The 19135-nt window shown below is 40.6% G+C and overlaps 1 protein-coding gene across 9 annotated transcripts in view; it reads right to left on the bottom strand.

Moving 5' to 3' along the window:
- Positions 1-1092: 1092 nt before the first annotated feature.
- The window catches only part of LRP6 (LDL receptor related protein 6), a 244183-nt gene continuing 226140 nt past the window's right edge, over positions 1093-19135 (bottom strand). For all 9 annotated transcript variants that reach the window (XR_012053784.1, XR_012053786.1, XR_012053785.1 and 6 more), the window contains 5 exons: positions 16298-16378; positions 15385-15447; positions 8664-8762; positions 6095-6259; positions 1093-4465 (listed from right to left, as the gene is read on the bottom strand). The gene's annotated coding sequence lies outside the window, so the exon portion shown is untranslated. The remainder of the gene's footprint in view (positions 4466-6094; positions 6260-8663; positions 8763-15384; positions 15448-16297; positions 16379-19135) is intronic.

Here is a 19135-nt window from a genome sequence, read left to right as displayed (position 1 = left end):
CGGGGGGCCCGTCCCGGCGCAGCAGCGCTCCCCAGAACGCGCATCCGCAGCTCCCCTCGCCTCCAGCCCCGCCGCCGAACTGACGCCGCCGCCAGCCCGACGCACGCTACTTATACCTCAGCGCCGGCCCCGCCAGCCAATCCCAACCCGAGGCAGCGCCGGCCCCACCAATCCGAGCCCGCCCATTCCCGCTGCGCTCGGCTCGCGACCACCCCGCGCTCCCCTCACGTGCCGCTCCTGCCGCCGCCATTGCAGGGGCCGGGTCCGCCCGCTCCCCGCCGTCAGCCCGTTTCCCTGGGAGAAATCCCGGCCGGCGCCTGAACGGGAAGTTCCCGCCCGCCCTTCCCGGCCCCAGCGCCTGCCGAGGCTGCGGCAGCAGGGATGATAGGGCTCCGCCGGCTCCCAAAGCGGCGGCGGGAGCGGCGCCTCTGGCGCACGGGGGAGCGGGGCCAGGCTGAGGAGTCGGGCCGCGACTGAGCGGGCTGAAATGGCAGGAACCGCGCCCGGTTTGAAAGGGCGGCTGTGATTGGACAGGGCGAGGAAAGGCGGGCCGGGATTGGCGGGGCTCGGGAGCTGCGCGGCCGCGGCCCGTGGCAGCGTGGGGCGGAGCCCGCGCTGCTCGAAGGGCCCGCGGGTGTCCCGGGTCCCGCTCGGAGACCCCCTGGCCCTTTCTCCGGCCCTTGCTCGTGCCCGGCTCCCGGCGAAAAGGGCCCCGCAGAGCCCGTACTGCAGCCGCCCGTCGGCACTCGGGGCAGGGGAGGGGCGCAGCCCGGCAATGGTTCCGGGCGGCAAAGGCGGACTCTGCGATAGCAGCTCGGATCGGGGAGCGGCGGCGACGCGGCGCGGAGGCGGCTCGGTGGTGGGGAATAGGGAGGGCGCGCAGAGCCCGCTGCGGGCTCTCGACGCCTCTTCCCCCGCAGCGTTTCCCGCTTCTGCGGGGACTTGTCCTGCCCCGACTGGCCGAGATCAGCACCCTGGCCAAAATAGTGAAGTACCCGCGTCCCCCTGCCCGCCCTCCGCCTGTTGCGGGCCCGCTCTGCTCGCCCTCCTTCTCCCCCACGGTCGTCCGATTTTATAGAGGAGAAAATAATATTGACTTTCACATTCAGAGATCAGCTTTTTGCATCACAAGTATTTCGATATGGTACAACTTACTTTTAACTGCTTTGTACAGCATAATTTTTTTAATAAAACCCCTACCTACTAACAACTAGAAAATAAGAATCCCCTTTATTTTATACTATATTTTAAAACTTCTATATTTCTATTTTTTATTTTTACAAGTTTTTGTCTATTATATCACAATATATTGATGTACTCTATTTAGATACATAATATTTATGACATATAATGTGCTATAAGAAGACATATACAGTAAAATATACATTATGAACTATATTGATTCCTATTATTTTGTTATATTTATATACCCACATGTATTAATTATACATCTCTTGATGGATATTTTGTTAATATTTATAATCTATATTTATATGTATTTATATAAAGATATAAAATACTCTATAGCAAACAATATTATATCTAATAGTAATAGATAACATTATTCATGTTACATGTTTTATTTATATATTTTCTGTTTATATTTAAAATTTAAGTTTTTGTTCCCATTTTCATATTTATGCATTTGTTTTGTTTCATTAGATCTATAGTTAAAACTTTGCAGTAAAAATCCAATTCCTAATAATAAAATGCCAAAACAAACAGCATCGAATTCCCAACAATACCGTCCAAAAAATTCAGAAAGGCTCCACCAGCCAATCAACTACCAGCAAAAAAACCCGCACTACACTCCTTTCACTAGCAGTTCTTATCACATCACAAAAATGAAACAAACATTTTAAAAAAGACCTATAGAAACCCACAGAGCAGATGACAAAAACCACTAAAACAAAACAAACAAACAAAAAAAAGAAACGCCAACTAACTTACTATACTCCAAACAACACAACAGACCCCGAACGTTTCTTAAAAAAAAAAAAAAACCAACCAAAACTCTACCACGACACTAACTCATAAAGAGAACCCAATACTCTATAAAATGAATTAAAAAACCCCACCAAATAATTACCGATGTAACAATATCGGAACCACGAAGAAAGAAAAGATTCACCACCGAAATAAAATAACTACCTAAAAAGATCCACCATAGAAATACCCACGTTCCCAAAAGTAAAACTAATAAAAAACAACAACCAAATACATCAAAATACCAAAAAAACCAAACACATCAACAACAACAAAATAATTATTCCTTACTCAATAAACCCATAGTGCCTCAAACCATCAAAACACAAATACCACTGAGAAATAAGCAGGTCGCCAAAAGAGAAATGTAACCATAAACAATAACTCCCAAATTCCCTGCAACAATAAAACACACACGGCAATCAAATAAGCCAAATGAATAAAACCCTTATAATATAATAAACAAGAATACAATCATCAATATAAAAAAAAAAAAAACCTAACTAATTAAGTACAGGACACTACCTCAAGCCACCAAAACAAACACTACGCACTCACGCCAATAAAAGCCTCCACAACCGAATTAAAAACCTACCCTCTACTTCATGCTACGACCCAGAAAAAACATTGTAAGCCTTTAAAAACACATCCTTTAAAAACATAAGAAACGATCAAAAAGAAATCCAACAACAACACTCAAGCCAAAAAAACCCTCGTCATCAGCGCCTGAAGCGAGAACCGTAACAACCAAAAAGTGCCCCACGGCCCTTCTCCTACACCAACTCCGGACAACAGAAAACGATCCAATAAGTTCCCCAGAACCACCTCACAGCCACCCCAGGCAGGAAGGCTGGAAAATGAGAAGCCGCGCTCCCGGCAGGAAAGCGGCTCCTCGGGCAGGCACAGGCGGCGCCGCGCCGGGAGACCCCCGCCCGCTCCCCCCGGCCCGGCGGGGCCGGCACCGGGCCCGGGGGGCCCCGGCGGCGCCCGAGCCCCGCGCCCGGAGCGGACGGAGCGGACGGCACCGGCGCAGCGCCCGCGCCGCCTGCCGGCCCGGCCAAAGCTCCCCTCGGCTCCGCACGGCTCGCACCGGCGCGGCTCCGGCAGTCCCGCGGCAGCCCCGCCGCGCCAAACTCCCCTCCCGCCTCGGCCATCCCCAGCCACTGCCAGCGGGGCTCCCGCGCCGGACCCTTCGCTGCCGGCCCAGGGGCAGAAGCGCCCCAAATGCAGCGGCACAGCCCCATGCCCACCCTGCCAGCGCTGCCACAGCTGCGCCTCCCTTCCTTTGAAGCCCCGAAACTGACGCCACGCTCGGGCGCTCACCCCACTGCAACAAGGGCAAAGAAATGTGGGCTCCCCTTCCATCGCATCCCCTAGAAATAGAAAAGAAGGGGCTTGTCTCAAATGATGGCAAAAGGCAGAATTTTACCTCAATCCAAACCCCTTAAAAGGAGGGACAACAGGGCAGCCCCCTCATTTCAACTTCAGGAGGACGAAATTCAAAAGGGAAAGGAGAAAAGTCCCCACTACAAAGGCGCACCGGCTCACCTATTTGGCCGCTGCTTCTCGGCACAAAGGTTTGTCCCTCGGCTCCTCCTTCGAGCAATGCTCCACGTCCCCAGGTGCGTATCCAGGTGATCCCCCGGACCCTGTCCGAAGCGCTCACCGTCCTTCCATGGAACAGCCCCGGGAGCCCCCCATAAACTCCTCTTCTCCAGCAGCTCTGTGCAAAAGCCAGCGGCGGCAAACCCTCGCCCTAAAACAACCTCCCCCCCGGCAGGAGCCGCCCCCTCCTCCTCATCCTCACAGCTCGCACCTGGGGCTGCTCTGAGCCCTCCTCATCCTCACAGCTCACACCTGCGGCTGTTCTGAGCCCTCCGCATCCTCACAGCTCACACCTGTCACAGTTGCAACTCTCCAACAGCGGCTCTCCTTCTCCAGCACACACCCACTTCTCACAGACACAGATCCAACAAAAACCTGCTACGGGTGTTGGCTTTTCTTAATCCCTCTGGTTACACGATTAAAATACATACACATACCATACATCCTGTTCTAGTTTCAGTCACAAGCCCAGCCTCAGCATCCATGTCAGAGGCGTAAAGGGATGTCGCCGCAAGAACCCCACAGTCCCAGTGCCAGCCCTTCGGTTCCTATGGTGTGTGCAGTCCCTTTGCCAGCCCAGCAGTGATTACAGCACCCGCCCTACAAATCCCCTTTCCCAGCCCCAGTGATTTCAGCTCTTGAACCACAAGCTTTATTTCACTGCCAGATCTCTTCTTCCAGCTCCTGCTCTGCGTTTCTCCAGCATCACAGGGGTGATCTTGGCTTCGGCTCCAGCTCTGCAGCACTTCAGCTCATGCCCCAGGGTCTCTAAGCCCACCCCACCATCAATATCCCACCCCGCAGTGATTTCAACTCCCGCCCAGCAATGCCCAGTTGAACCCTGAGGTAATGGGCCATTCCAGCTACGTACACTCTGCAACAAAGAGGAACAATGTCAAATAGTTAATGAACTGAAGATAAAGATTGTGCCACTAAAACTTGAAGGAAAAAGATATTTTGTGTGGTGTGTGTGTGCTGGGAGGGGGTGTTACAGACTGAAAAAGAGATACCAGGTACTTTTTTCCATTTCCCTTGACTGTATTCAGATAACTGAAAAAAAAAGAAGGAAGAGTACTCTGTATTTCAGTCAAATATCAAAAACCTAATTCTAATCTCTATCTGTATTCTCATGTCCCTATGTAACATGAAGGAGACCCCAAATTCTCCAAAGGCTCTGACCCTGGACCAATCTTAAACAGAGACATGCTGTCTAGCTGGCCCTTATCCTTCAGTACTCCTCTCATGACAGAGGCATGAACACTTCCAACCTGAAGAAAAGGACAATAAGAGCAAGCTAAACAATTCTACAGCCACATTAACTAGGAACAATATGCTCCTGAGATCTCAGAGAGCTGCTCAGCTTGCAAACCTACAAAAGGAAAGTCTGCCATCCTTCAGAACATGGATCCAGGGAGCTTAATCTAAATGAGCACTATCATACCCATCTGCTGCTAATCATAAATACAGTACTTTTTTTTCCCAGAGGTAACAATTTTTGGGAATCATGGTCTTTCCTGCAAAACAGTTATTAATAAACTGACAATCATAATTTTAAGAGTAGCGATGTGATATTCAGTTTAATAATTGCATCCTGCTTTCTGAAATTGTATTTTAATTACATATAGAAAGATTACTAATTTTTGGCTTCAGCCTGTGCACTAACAGTAAATACCAACAACTGCCATATACAAACTGCAAATTGGCTATGAGTTAGCAATTCCTATTTTTATTTCAGTTTTGTAATGAAAAGAGGACATTGAAGTGTCCTTCAGTCATTTCTCTGTATAACTTCCTTTTCACTGAAATTATAGATTTCTTCTAGTTCTATCTATTCAATCAGTTGAATTCAGGAGCAAAATGCAACACGGGAAATGAAAATTACTAGGACAGTTGTTAATCAACATGAATCTTAACTGTATTACAATATTTGAATTTCCTGACTCAAACCAGTTTTTATCTTTCTTTTTTTCCTCAGGTTTCCCTGAAACTGTCCTTCGCATCTTGCAAAACTGGAATATTCCCTATTCCCTACTGTCAAGTTCATCGATCCATTTTGGCAATTTTGATTTGGGTGTCCCAGATGATTTTATGATTTTTATATAATTTTTTTTTCCACTGAGAGAAACCGTGATATGCAAACCTCATATAACTGTTTAGTGCTGTATTACCACAAATTCACTTTCAGTGCCTGACAGGTAAATGATCCTACGAATTAGCACCCTCATTTATTTTAAATGCAAATCCATCTGCATTGTAGATTTGTCCTGCAGACACTATCAATCCATTTACCAAGTGACAGAATTTTGTTATTCAGTAAAATGTAGCTGCTTCCCAGATAAAAAAAAAACTATTTATTGACAACGGAAACAGTCTTAGAATTATCCTCAAAATTTGTCATAATCTTCCAACGGATTTGAAATCCTCCTTAGTTTCAGTTTGATGCTCTTACAAGACAAACTTTCAAAGATGTTAAAAAAAACCCCACCCAAGAGTGAAATCATACCTTGGTGCTTGTGCCTTGGGATGGGGCTTGGGAGCCCTTTGCATTGGAGGAAGGCAGCTTCTCAGCTGGTTTGGAGGAGATCAGACTCGCTGCGGGAGGCTGACTGCGCAGAACGGAGCACAGGCAAAGCTGCACAGTCTCCTTCAGAGCTTTCAGCTGGGACTCCTGGGGAAATAAGAAACCATCACTTCTCTGTGATGTGCTGTGATGAACACAAGGGCTTACATTCTCCATCTGTATTAAACCAAACACTTAGGAGTAGCTGCTGCTTTTTCTTATTGATGGAAGGAATTAAGACTGTCTAAAGCAGTATTTTTATGTGATTAGGTTACAGTACATTAGACACCAAACTGCCTAGGAAGTCACTGCACTCTCTTCCCATCCCTTCAAGCAGTTTTATCCACATTGATTATTGCAAATAGTACTTAAATATATTTTTTCTGAAAAGAAAAATACTATTTACAAAATATCATACGGTGTCCAGCCTTTTATGTATAATATCTACAGAGAAGTCATAAGTATTGCAAGACACAGACTTTGCATGGAGTTTTGTCTATAACATTCCAAATAATTGGTGTTTTTCTACATTATACATAGATTATAATCCAATTAAGATGGCTTCCCTCATGGGCATATTATACTTTTGCACTATATAGTAAAAAAACCATAGGTCTTTTTAACAGTTAAAAATATGTTTGTCCAGACCCACTACTGTCCATTAAGCCAAAATAAAACTTCTAAGTGGTGAAGTGCTTGCGACTCTTGTTAGAACATTTGTGCTTTACTCCCAGAAAGATAGACAGATATATTGATGGAAACAGAAGTCTGTAATTGAAATAAGCTGAGAAAGCAAGAACAAGGAGATAACTACAGCAGTGAGGAAATCATATTTTAAATCTTTATTTCATCAAAGCAAGACATGTATCAAATGTTAGCCATTGAGGTCAAATCTTACACTCACTCCAGGGGGAGTCAGCAGCATTTGGCATTAAAAAAACATTTAATTTCTAGTTTTCTTCTTTTTATTAAAAATACACCTGTAAATACAGAATGCGTTCACATTTCAATCATCAAAGATTTTTTTAAAGGTATATAAATCAAAGGATACCATGGCAAAAGCTGGTGGAAAACATATGTAAACATGGTGGAAAATGTGTATATAACATTACACATTACATATAATGTATGTGAAATATTGCATATAAAATAAAAATATTTCATAGTCATATTAATCCTAAGCAATGCCATACAGCATGTTTTAGTTTATTTTCTTAGCAAATATTTTTGAGAAAATTACAAATATTTTGTTTTAACTCAGATAAACTTCCCCTGAACTGAAAACAGGGAATTTATCTCTTAACTGGAAAAAACTAAATGTTTCTTTAAAAAACAAACAATGCCAGTTAGTAGAAGTGTATTTCCACAGGAGGACAAAAGACAACCATAGAAAGATCATTAAAGCAGAGCACAATAGGAAAAATTAGAGATATGGGAGATGGAACATGTTATGACCTGCCCTTTAAGGTAAGTCATTAACTTAGGTTCTTGTTAATAGATCCCTTGGGGCAGATTAGAGTGAAAACCACAGAATTACCTGTGTTTTACATATATGTAAATGTTTTATTGTAGAGCAATTTGGTTGCAGATGAAAGCAAATATGTAACTGTTTTGGTTATTACCTACAGTAACAAATCAATATAAAAGCATAAAAATAACACTTAAGAAAATGAGGAAGAAGTTCAGGGAAGGGAGAAAAAGAAGGGAAAGGGGAAGGGGAAAAGGGGAAAAGGGAAAAAGGGGAAAAGGGGAAAAGGGAAAAAGGGAAAAAGGGAAAAAGGGAAAAAGGGAAAAAGGGAAAAAGGGAAAAAGGGAAAAAGGGAAAAAGGGAAAAAGGGAAAAAGGGAAAAAGGGAAAAAGGGAAAAAGGGAAAAAGGGAAAAAGGGAAAAAGGGAAAAAGGGAAAAAGGGAAAAAAAGAAAGAGGGAGGAACCATAAAAGTAAAAAGATATCACCATCCCTGGATCCAGTTATGAGACTTAGTCGTTGCAATTTTGATGTCCATCGGAAAAAGTACTTCTTTTCAATGTAACATCTCTTGAATTCTACCTTTTCAAGTTAGTGACTGCACAGACAGCATAAATCACCATTTGTTATGGTTAAATGGGCAGAGGTAGCAGACTGGCTAATTTTGCATGATGATATGGACTCAGTCAATCTAGTCTGATATAACCCTAGTGCTTCCTGCAGATGGCACCAATCTGAAATTACTCTCCTCTCATCCAGAAATTTCTCTGGATAATTTCTCATCTCTTAATCCTGCTATCCAGTGCTTATTCTTTCTTGACAGCAGCCATTCCAATTTTGCCATTTCAAAGGTAAAAGAAGAACAAGTAAATTTGTTTCCATCCTGTGAATAGCATAATTCAGTATTGACTTTGCTGATAGGAGATCTATAAATGAACACCAGGAAAGCACAGGTGAAGGAAACACTATTGGAACCAGGGATGTAATTTGACAAAGTTTGCTATAACCTTGCCTAGATGTGATTGTGATCAAAATAGGCTGCTTACCGGCCAAAATGCTGCCCACATGTGATGCATTCTTCCTATGTCCCTGATCTATTTCAGTCCTATCACATGGCTAGATCCACAGAATCATCAAGACTCTTCCTGAGGAAAAAAAACCATTATGGCCAAATGTGCTCCATTGATGTGAATGCAAGCTTATAATAATTCAATGTCAATAGCAAAATTATTTCCATACTATAAAATATTTAAGATTATGCCATAATATCCTTCTGGAAAATTCAAGGTATTCAAATGTCATTTAATAATTTTGTTCGTTTGTCTGACTTCCGAGTGCAATTTGAAAATTATTTTGTAGTTTTAGGCATTGTGATGCCACCATTAAGCTAATTGGGCATAAACAGACAAATTAGAAAACACCCAAACATTCTTCTTGCATGCAGACACCTTATGAAATTATACTACCTACTACTATACAAGGAGGTAACTCCAGATTTTTTTTCTCCATGTCTTTTCCTGGAAATAGAGAAGGAAAATGCACAAGACTAGCTAACTCATAGCAGGAAAGCAATTTGGGAGACTTGTGTTGGAAGTCAGGATCAGGCTAGTAGCCTGCACCCTGAGTGGAAGGACTTCTGGCTCTGTATAATGTATATGTCATTCATGGAGCACAGGAGTTCAGCAGAAGCTTTTTAAGTGAGTGGCCCAAAACAAAGAGCATCAGAAGATGCTTTTAAATGTTCAGTAAATAAAGACAAGTATTTTCTCTCTCTTTCCCTAGGATATGTATGAACCCAGCCTGTTCACTTGAAGGAAATACATTCTCTGCAAGACTCTTCTGTTTCAGGAAAGCAGATTCCTGAAGTTGTCAGCCTTGTCATTAATAACACATTAGTATACAACCAAAAGGAATAAGGATTCTTTTGCTGTTGTACCTGCAAAAAACCCAGCCTAGCCATTGTTTTCCCTGTTTGAAAAGGGATCCATAGAGAAGGACACTGGACTAGCCACTTATCTTTTCTCTCGGAAATTCTGATTAGGTAAATATACATTTTGTGTATGCAAAATAATAGGATAAAATTCTCAATTTTCAGATAAAGAGCACCACATTTTTATTTCAATATTTGCAAGTGCATTTTCCCTCAACACCATTCCATGCCCTCAGGCTTCTGGAGTACAATCCCAGCCAGAGATTTTTTCTTGGCAGACCTTTCAAGATCTCCTGCACGCTGCTGATTGTAGCATAGCTTAATGGATAGCCACACTACGTAAATGTTGTTTAGTGTAAATCCTGTAAGGTTAACTTGTTTTCTGCTGGGGTAATGACAGTCCTTCCAGCACACGGCATAGATGAGGTGGTGAGCTTAGGCACGCCTGTAGTCCTCAGCAGACAGCTAATGTGATGTTCATTTGCATTAGGCATAGTCTGTTCTGCCAAATGAAATGTCAAGAGTCTGGAATTTTCAGTTCCCAACTCGTGTAAAGAACTGAGTAGTTGCATTTTAAAACAGGAATAGGCATTTATCTTCAGATTTATCACCAGAGTCACAGTTTCATTAGTCAAAACCAAACTTCCTTCAAAGTGCAAGTCAACTGTGACGTGGGAAAGTCTCTTGTGAATTGCTGTCCATAATTTACACTGCATCACATTCCTTACAGCTAACATCAGTCACTGCCACAACATACATATCAGACCATTGGTTTGACCCTTTAGTCTGGCAACAGAGAATTCACTACAGAAATAATCCTTCCACTTTATCAGTTTGCAAAATTTAAGTGGAGTTATTACTGATTTACTAGAGAAAAAAATTACTGATATAAGAAATTGCTAGAATTCAGTAACTTTTTGGATTTTTTCCTAAATATGGTATACAGTATCACTCACAATAAACACGGCCACAGAAAATGTCTGAAAGACTGGACATTGACTCTGTATGACGCAGAGACACTTCTCATAGAACTAGACCAAGAAATTTCTCACATCATTAACATTTTTATACTGTTACTTCTTATTTTTCAGTACAGCTATACAAATTAATACGCTCTCAATTAAAGAGAATCAAGATTTGAAAAACTGCATCATTTCAATTGCCACTAAAAAGGAAATTACACAAAATAACATATGACAAACATGAGGCTAGGATGGCACCTCTGATAGCGTGCAGAATTAGACTCAGATGGAAATGGTGAGGACCATACAACTAGGCAACTTCTTATTTCAGCACCATCAGATTTACAGTCTAAATCAGTGAAAAACCAGAGCTACAGTTATGAATTAGAGGGTGTCTGGTTTCCTTCAATACATGCATTACGTAGGCATCTGAAAGTCTTGGCAGTTGACAGAAAGCAGGCAGTGGTGGTTAGAATTGACTACTGTCTTGTTCTGGTTTGAAAACAAAACCAATGAGAGACTCCAAATCAAAAATACAGTTTATTAGGAAAAGTGAGAAAAGGAAACAAAATACCTGCAATAATACAAAAGAAAAACCACTGACAGAGTCAGAATATAACCTGATACCCTTTTTGGTCAGGGTTGGAATGGCTGCAGTCCTCCTGGAAACCCAGTGGAAAAGCCTGAGTTTGGTGTCCCAAAACCCCAAATTATATCCAGTAAGGAATGCTTGGCTTCTCCCTCTGGGTGGAGCATCTCACAATGGGATGCTGTAACTGTTATCAGTCATGCAGTGACAGTCAATAGCCCATTATCAGCTGTTATGCGGCATGATGAAGTCAGCCTGTAGCTTATAGAACTTATTATCCCTAATAATGTGTTGCAAGAGCTCTGGGAAAAAAAAACAAAACAAAACAAAACAAAAAAAAACTCTACTATTTTACATTGCATTTATGTTTATAACTGGTATTTTATAATAGTTTTTTTAGTTCAGTCATGTCTTTCCTACACAGTTCTGGTAAACTTTCCAAGGGAGGCTGCACAAGATCCAGATGCTGAAAAACCACGCTGGATGAACAAACACACCCCAGACTAAAGATCCTGTCTGAAAGCAGTATTCTCTCAGGGAAGTTGGTACAACAGGCCAAAAAGGAAACTGTTCCCAGTTTTTTCTTATCATCTCCTTCGAAGACTGAACTACAGAAATTCTATTTACCATTACAGGGCAATGTAAAAGTAGCAACAAAGATAAGAGCATTCTTTCTGAGCTAGACACATAAATACACAAATAAAGTTATAGGAAAGTGACACAGCTTTTTTTTTTTTTTTTTTTTTTTTTTTTTTTTTGGAAAGCTTTCTGCAAGAAAAATAGGAGCTTAATGGTACTTTGAACATAATGAAGAATGCTTTAAAATCTGTTAAATGGACTAGTTTTTCACATATGCAAAGTTAGCTGAATTCTGCAGCTGATAATTTTAATACGTGCAGAGGCAAATCATGGGGGAAGTGGATGTACATGAGGTGCTTTAGGATCAAGCCTAGTCACCAGAACTATACAAATAAAACTGTATTAGAAAGCCTGAAACTTGCATCTTCATATATGTGCCAGTACACAAAGTACTTCTGTAAAAATTTATCACAAATTTAAAATATGTAATCAATTATCACAAGCCCAGAAAGCAATCCTAATGTTTACACAAATTGTCTGCCAAAGCAGGTGGTTTTCTGCTTGTTTTTTTCCTTCCTTTGTTTTTCTTTTATTATTTCATCTCTTTCTCTGTATGTAATATGGAATCTCATTGCCTTCATTAGAGAAATAAATAATTTAAAATTCTGGAAAATCAGTTTACTGTGGCATGTAATTAACTTCGCTAATAGAGAAGGAAACACACACGGCATCAGTTTTACTTCAGAGGGAGGAATGGTACAGATATTTACCAAGTCCAGTCAATATGATGCAAAAATAATTTCACATAGTTTTGTATTTGACTCTATGTATTTGACTGCATCCCCAAGAACCACAAGAACTCTCTACCACCAGCACCGGACCTCAGAGCAGGACCAGACCTTTCCACAGGCTCACTGCTCTGACAAGACCACATCCAATGGGACTGCAACCACCATTTGGACTGCCACCACCACGCTGACCAACAGGGTATCAGGTCGTGTTCTGACTTTGTCCCTTTAAACCAGCGTTTCTGTACTATTGCCATTATTGTAATTTTCCTATTAAATTGTAGCCCTGACTTGAAATCTTTCACATAGCACTTGTGTGGGGTTCATTCCCTCCACTGTTTTACCTTCCACTCAGCACAAGCAGATACTTTAAAAGTTTTCCAGACTATACTAAATGGCTTCTACTCTGCTTAGTGTGTGTGTGTGTGTCTTCAGACATGAAACACACATGAACAAGCACACTGAACCTACCCTCCCCCCCATCTCATATGATTTAGGAGAACAGCATAAGGCTGCTGCTCCCTCTGCTTCACAGATCAAATTTTCTTGGACAGGAAAAGTATTTATGAATAAACCAGCAAAAAATATTTCTGGTTACATATAAAGGATATACCAATATTGGCAAAGCAGGCATTCAGTTTCATATGGAATTGCACACTGTCAAGAGATATTTCAATTATTTACAGATAAATATATAATACATAGTTCTCAGTACGTGGGGCTTTGGAATTCACAATTCATCAACATTCTCCATCTTTGAGTATTTTAAATTACATAAGATCATAGCTTACCTAGAAGGCAAGTAACTCTCCTTATTTTGCAATAAAAGCACTCAGAGGAGAACCCACACTACCATTACCTACATCTCAGCTGGTGGTTCTAGTGTTCATTCATAATCAAGAAGAGTGGAAAATGGATTTGTAGAAAGTTCTCAGGGCCTGACAGAAGGTCCACACAGCATGCATCCATATGCAAACTTTGAGACAAGACATACTTATTTAGAAATGCCATGGAATAGGACAGATATTGTTGAGAGAGAAATGGAGCTAGAAACAAGTTTCAAAGGATGGCCTTGCAAATAAGACTAGATACTTTGGACAAACAGAACTATGAAAGATGTATTGTAGTGGGACCCACTTTAAGGCATCTACAACATGGCATGGCAAAAAGCTAGGCCAAGAAACACTTATAGTATATTTTCATTAGGAAATAGCTGGCTTCTGATTGTGATGGTGTGAATTACAAACATCTGCATTGTGTCACCCTTCTCATGAGACTGAAAATGGAATGAAAGTTTTTAAAACGCCTCTCAGTTGCCCCGTCTCTGGGTCAGGAAAAGGGTATTGTCCTATCAAGAACCATGTCTATTCAAAAAAAATCAAAGACTTGAAGGTGTAATTCATGTGGTCAAATGTAGACATAGCCTTCAGAATATAACCCGCCAAGGATTTGAAGTGGAGACTATGATGGAGAATGCCACATCCAGTCAGATGAAACCATTCCCATCCACAGGAGACACATTTCCTGCCTTTAGTACAGTTCCCCACATGTGTGCCTTAACTACTACACTGCCACAGGTCACTGAAGCAGCATTAGGAGAGGGTGGCTTTCACTGCACATGTGTCAGTGGCTTGCTGGACAGCCTTTCTGCTGTGTTCACTTGTTTATGTGCCCGTTTTCCTTTTCATCTTCTGTAAGCTTTTTTCAGGTGGGTAGTACTTGGCAGGAGTTCCCTTGCTAAGCATTAGTAGACACCCTACCATAACTCAGATCCTTTTTTGGGATCACTGTGTGTTAGCAAAATGAAAACAACAGGAAGATAATAGTGCTGAGCAATCCTACTGCTTCAGCCAAAGAAAACAAACTTTCACAGCAAAGCAAGATTAGAATTTTTGATCTTTACCTCTGAAGAGCCTTGGACTAAACCTATGCATTAAAAAAACAAAAACAAAAACCAAAACCCAACCAAAAAAAAAAAAAAACAACCAAAAAAACCCCAAGCAAAGAGCAAGCACGCAAAAAAAAAAAAAAAAAAAGCACAGAAATCACACTGTTGTTTCAATGGCCCACTATATTACTCTGTATTTCTCTGTATTTACGTATTCACAGCACTATAGATACTATAGAGAAACAGCAGAGAGAGTTAAACGCTTCCAGAAGACAATCTGGAACTCATAGTGACATGAATGACTTGTAAGTAATTCTAGGTCTAGTAACTTGGAAGATGACTACTTCATGTCCATCCTTTGTGCTGGGAATATATAAAGGGACTACTCCACTAACAGTCATCAGTCAGATGACCCACATCTCTCTCCTCTTCCTTTTAACAGGGATTAGCTTCTCCCTGTGTTAACAAGGACTAGACACCCTTCAGCAATGTCTTTATGTTTTGTCCTGACCTCCTTTATTGTAAAAATTTTTATTATTTTTTAAAATGTGCTACCTAGTGCAGACTATTGATTTGGATTGTTTTAGCAGCAGATGTTTCTTTTTTCTTAAGTCTTAAGACCTAAGGAACACTACATTGCTCAAGCTTATCATGAACACAGAGATTTACTTTAAATGTTAACAATAGTTGACTTTGCCATGGAGGAGTGCTAATTAAAGGAAAAACAAGAAGCAGCTGTAAAATATGATATCATTCAGTTAAAAAGATGACGTTACAGAAGGTATGGAATAGGGCAACAGGTTTTATTCATCAGCAGTAACCTAGAATTTTGCTTTTTGCAAGCACAAAAATATATTCTATTTCTGAAAATCCATTATGGTATTAAGTCTGTCTTGATGTTTTGAGTTCTTTTCAGAACAAACTTCTTCCTGAGAACTGCAATAATAAAGGCAGCTACCATATTCCTACTTCGCTACGATGCTGTATAAATGCTAATATACTTTAGCTAACTATAGTGAAATAAAACTTACCTTAAAAATCAAATCCTTTTTCCCATAATGAAGCTCTTTCAGCTGGGCTTGGATCTTTTTTGACTGAAAATGAAGATAATCAAATCAGGTTTTGGGTTTTTTAAATTTTAAATATTAAAAAAAATTATGTGAATTCTGAGAACAGCAGAACCTAGATCAGATTTATAATGTAGAATGTCCCCCTCCAAATAATTGTCAATTGCTTTTCCAGTTTCACAAGTCAAACCAACCAAAAGTACTGAGGAAAATGCAAAACGGCACACAACTAAAACACATACCTGAGTTAGGACTGTAAAGAACAGCAGCTGGGCTTACACATTTTGGACATGAGCTGTTATTAATACTTGCCATGAAGCATAACTGAAGGCATCAACTTCAAAGTAAACAATCTTATTCTTAGAAGCAAAAAGGCTCCATAGGCTTATAAAAGTCTTTGTAAAGATCAGGGTGTTGCAGGTGTACTACTTTGGAGCTACCTTCTCAGTTTGTAACCATGCCCTTGAAAGTACAGGCATAGTTATGCTTATTTATATCAGTTTAAGCTGATATTTACTTTATATATTGCTAAATATATCCTTAAAATAATTCTAACTAGTAGTCTATATATTATTTTATTAATTGAAACAAAAGAAATAGAAATTGATTTTTTGTACTAAACTCAACTATTCAAGGAACATTATTTCACCATTTACCCAAGCATCCTCTCAAAGTAATAATTTGTTTTTAATAAAATACACAATCCCAACTGATAAACAAGACACTCTCTTGTATTAATTCATGCCAAGTGTTTCGAAGTCCTTGGAATGGATTAGAAATCTGTTTCACATTTACTGAAAGAGCATTCCATAAACATAATGTATTACAAAAGGAGTATATCTTAAGTTGGAATTTTAAAAAAGATTTTATTTCTTACCAATTGATGCAGTCCAATTCAGTGACAGACTTTTGGGAAGGCTGAATAAATCTAAGGAATGGTATTCTGTAAAATCTGAAACTAATAGCAAAGATCAGTGCAGCAAAATTCTTTGAAACAATTTGGATTTTGAAAAACTTAAGAAAAACATTTCTAATCCTATTATTTCCTATCTTTGAGAATTTAGCAGAAACTTGACTTTCTAAGTACTGATCTCAAAAGGCATAGACTCTAATGAAGAAAATGCTTTCAATCATCATTAGGAAAATTTTAGTACAGAGGAAATTTTTTATGCTTTGGTTTCTTTCTGGCAAGGTGCAATAACCTTAAGAGCAATTATAGATGCAAAAAACCCAGACTAAAGTAATGTGAATAAATCAGATTCACATGTAATAACTTTTTTTTTTGAAATTAAAAGAGAAATAAAGGGAATGCTTATAAGAGTGCAGGTACTTCTACATTGAGGAATTTGCCAAAGACAGGATCTTTATTCCCCTGAAATAAGGAAGCATTCTGGAAATCAGTAATAATGGATTGTTCCTGTCTCAACTTCAAAACAAGCCTTTGGCAATTCCTGGCTTAGTGTAGACAAGGAGTTCATGTAAATGAAATCAGTTTTATATATTTTATAGATGCATATATCTATAGAATTTTATCATAGGCACGCCTAGATGATTTTATCAGTCTAAAACTAGAGTTTGCAACTTGCTTTCTAATACATTTGAACTGCTTCTTGTGAAGTCACAAAAATAAGATGGGATGACAGCACTTCAGGAACACTCACCATATAAGCATAATATATATATATTTTCTACTCATATGTGTTTTTGTATATATATAAAATACACCAGGACCTCAGTACAAAATACTTTGATGCAAATTTTTTTGGGTACATTAGATTTAGAACAGAGAGGAATCTTCCTTACCTCTTCTGCGTGCAAAGCACCAAGCTTGTTTCCTGACCAGAGCTTGTTTTTGAGGCTCGGGCCGCCCGAGCCGCCGCCGCCCCCGCCCTGCGCTCACAGACACCGCCCCGCGCGCCGCTCGCGGTGCTGCTGACCCCACAGCCCCTGTGCACGGCACCGGAACCGCCGCGGAAAATCCCGTCGGGGGGCGCCGGCGTTGGGGACAATTCAGGCAGTGTAGAAAAAACAGACACGGGTCCTCGAATGCCGACGTCCTCTTTTTCGCGCCATCTCGAGAAGGTCAAGCGAGTCCGCGACAAGCCACTCCCAAGATGGCGGCCGCGGGCGGCGGGCTGCAGTACCGCCCTCTGCCCACAGGGCGGCAGCACTGCCGCCCGCCACCGCCGGGGGCCGCCGCTCGCCTCGGGGCCGCGGGCGGGGCCGGCGGCAGAAAAGAACGGGCGCGATGCCCTCCGGAACCTGCCCTGCAGCAAATGCCCCAAAACATCCCGCGCGGAAAAGAACGCCAGCAAAAAAACCCCTGCCTCTAACCCAACAGGAACCAAAAGCAAAAACCTTCTCTTTTAAACTGCATTTCAAGCTCTTTTATTTTTATATTTTTCATATTTATATTCACATTCGGATTTATAACGTATATTGATGTGTAATTGTATTTTTATAATTTCTCACATTTATTCCTTTATTACAATTTATATTTTTATGCATTGCTTAATACATTGCTTACATATTTCTATAGATAGATTTCTATTTCTAAAAGGTTTCTATTGCTTAAAATAAACCCCTGCCTCTATCCAAGTAAAAATCTTTTAAAAACCCCTTTTCTTTTAAACTGCGTTTAAATTTATCTCTATATTTCGCATTTATATTCAAATTTACGTTTAAAATGTAGATTGATGTATGGTGTTATATGAAAGTATAAAATAGAAATGAAAATAAATATTCAGAAGAGATAGAATAGAAAAATCTCTGCATACATTGAATATATATTTCTATATTTAGAATGATATCAAAATAAAAGGTATATTCATTTTTCTTCCATTAAAACCCTGCCTCTAACCAAATAAAAAGCAAAAAAAAAGCCCCTTCTTTAAACGATACTTGAATATTTATATATTGTTTTCATCATTATAGTCACATTTGCATTTCTACTTTATAGTGACGTATTTAGAAATATATATCATATATATATATATCATATATATATATATATATATATATTAAGGTAGCAAGATAGACAAATTATTATTTATATTATATTTCACACATACTGCTAATACTTATTTTTACTTACCTTTGAATTTTTTATATAGATCCCCAGCAACAATATTTAGAGCATCTGCAAATAAAAGACTGGGAAGCAGTTATTTTACTCCATCAGAACTTGGGAAAGGCCAGATTTAGATCTCTCCAAAGGGTCAAAGCTACATAACACCAGTTAATACCATTTACTGTAGAAGCTGAACTGATTTTGGTCTACACATAAGTTTCCTGTTTCTGCCAAACTTCTGCATGAATATTAAAAGTCTGAAGAATGACCACAAGCAGATCACCTAAACCTACAAGCTCACTGTTTCCCATTTTTAACCATGCCAGGAATCTTCTCTTTTGATCACGTGAGTGGACATTTCCCTCTAAAACCTTCTGACCTAACCAAGAAGTCTCACCATTACCAAAGTTTCACACCAAAAGCAAAGCACCTCTGTCTGTATCATGCCTGCTGATGGTGCCAGCACACAGTATGGCCCAAGGTGTCTGCCCCATGGATTTCCCCGGGGTATTCACACTTTTCCAAAGGTAGCCAGCACCTACGCTGACTCTGAAAACAATTGCCCTTGCAAGAAGGGTCCATGGCAGCTCGGGGCACTCGTGGTCAGCCACAGGGCCTTGACACACAGAACAGGATAAAGGGACT

Source organism: Taeniopygia guttata, chromosome 1A (assembly GCF_048771995.1).
Source record: "Taeniopygia guttata chromosome 1A, bTaeGut7.mat, whole genome shotgun sequence".
NCBI classification, from domain to species: Eukaryota; Metazoa; Chordata; class Aves; order Passeriformes; family Estrildidae; genus Taeniopygia; species Taeniopygia guttata.
Note: the sequence above shows the minus strand (reverse complement) of the source record. Positions and strands in the feature narration are given on the sequence as shown.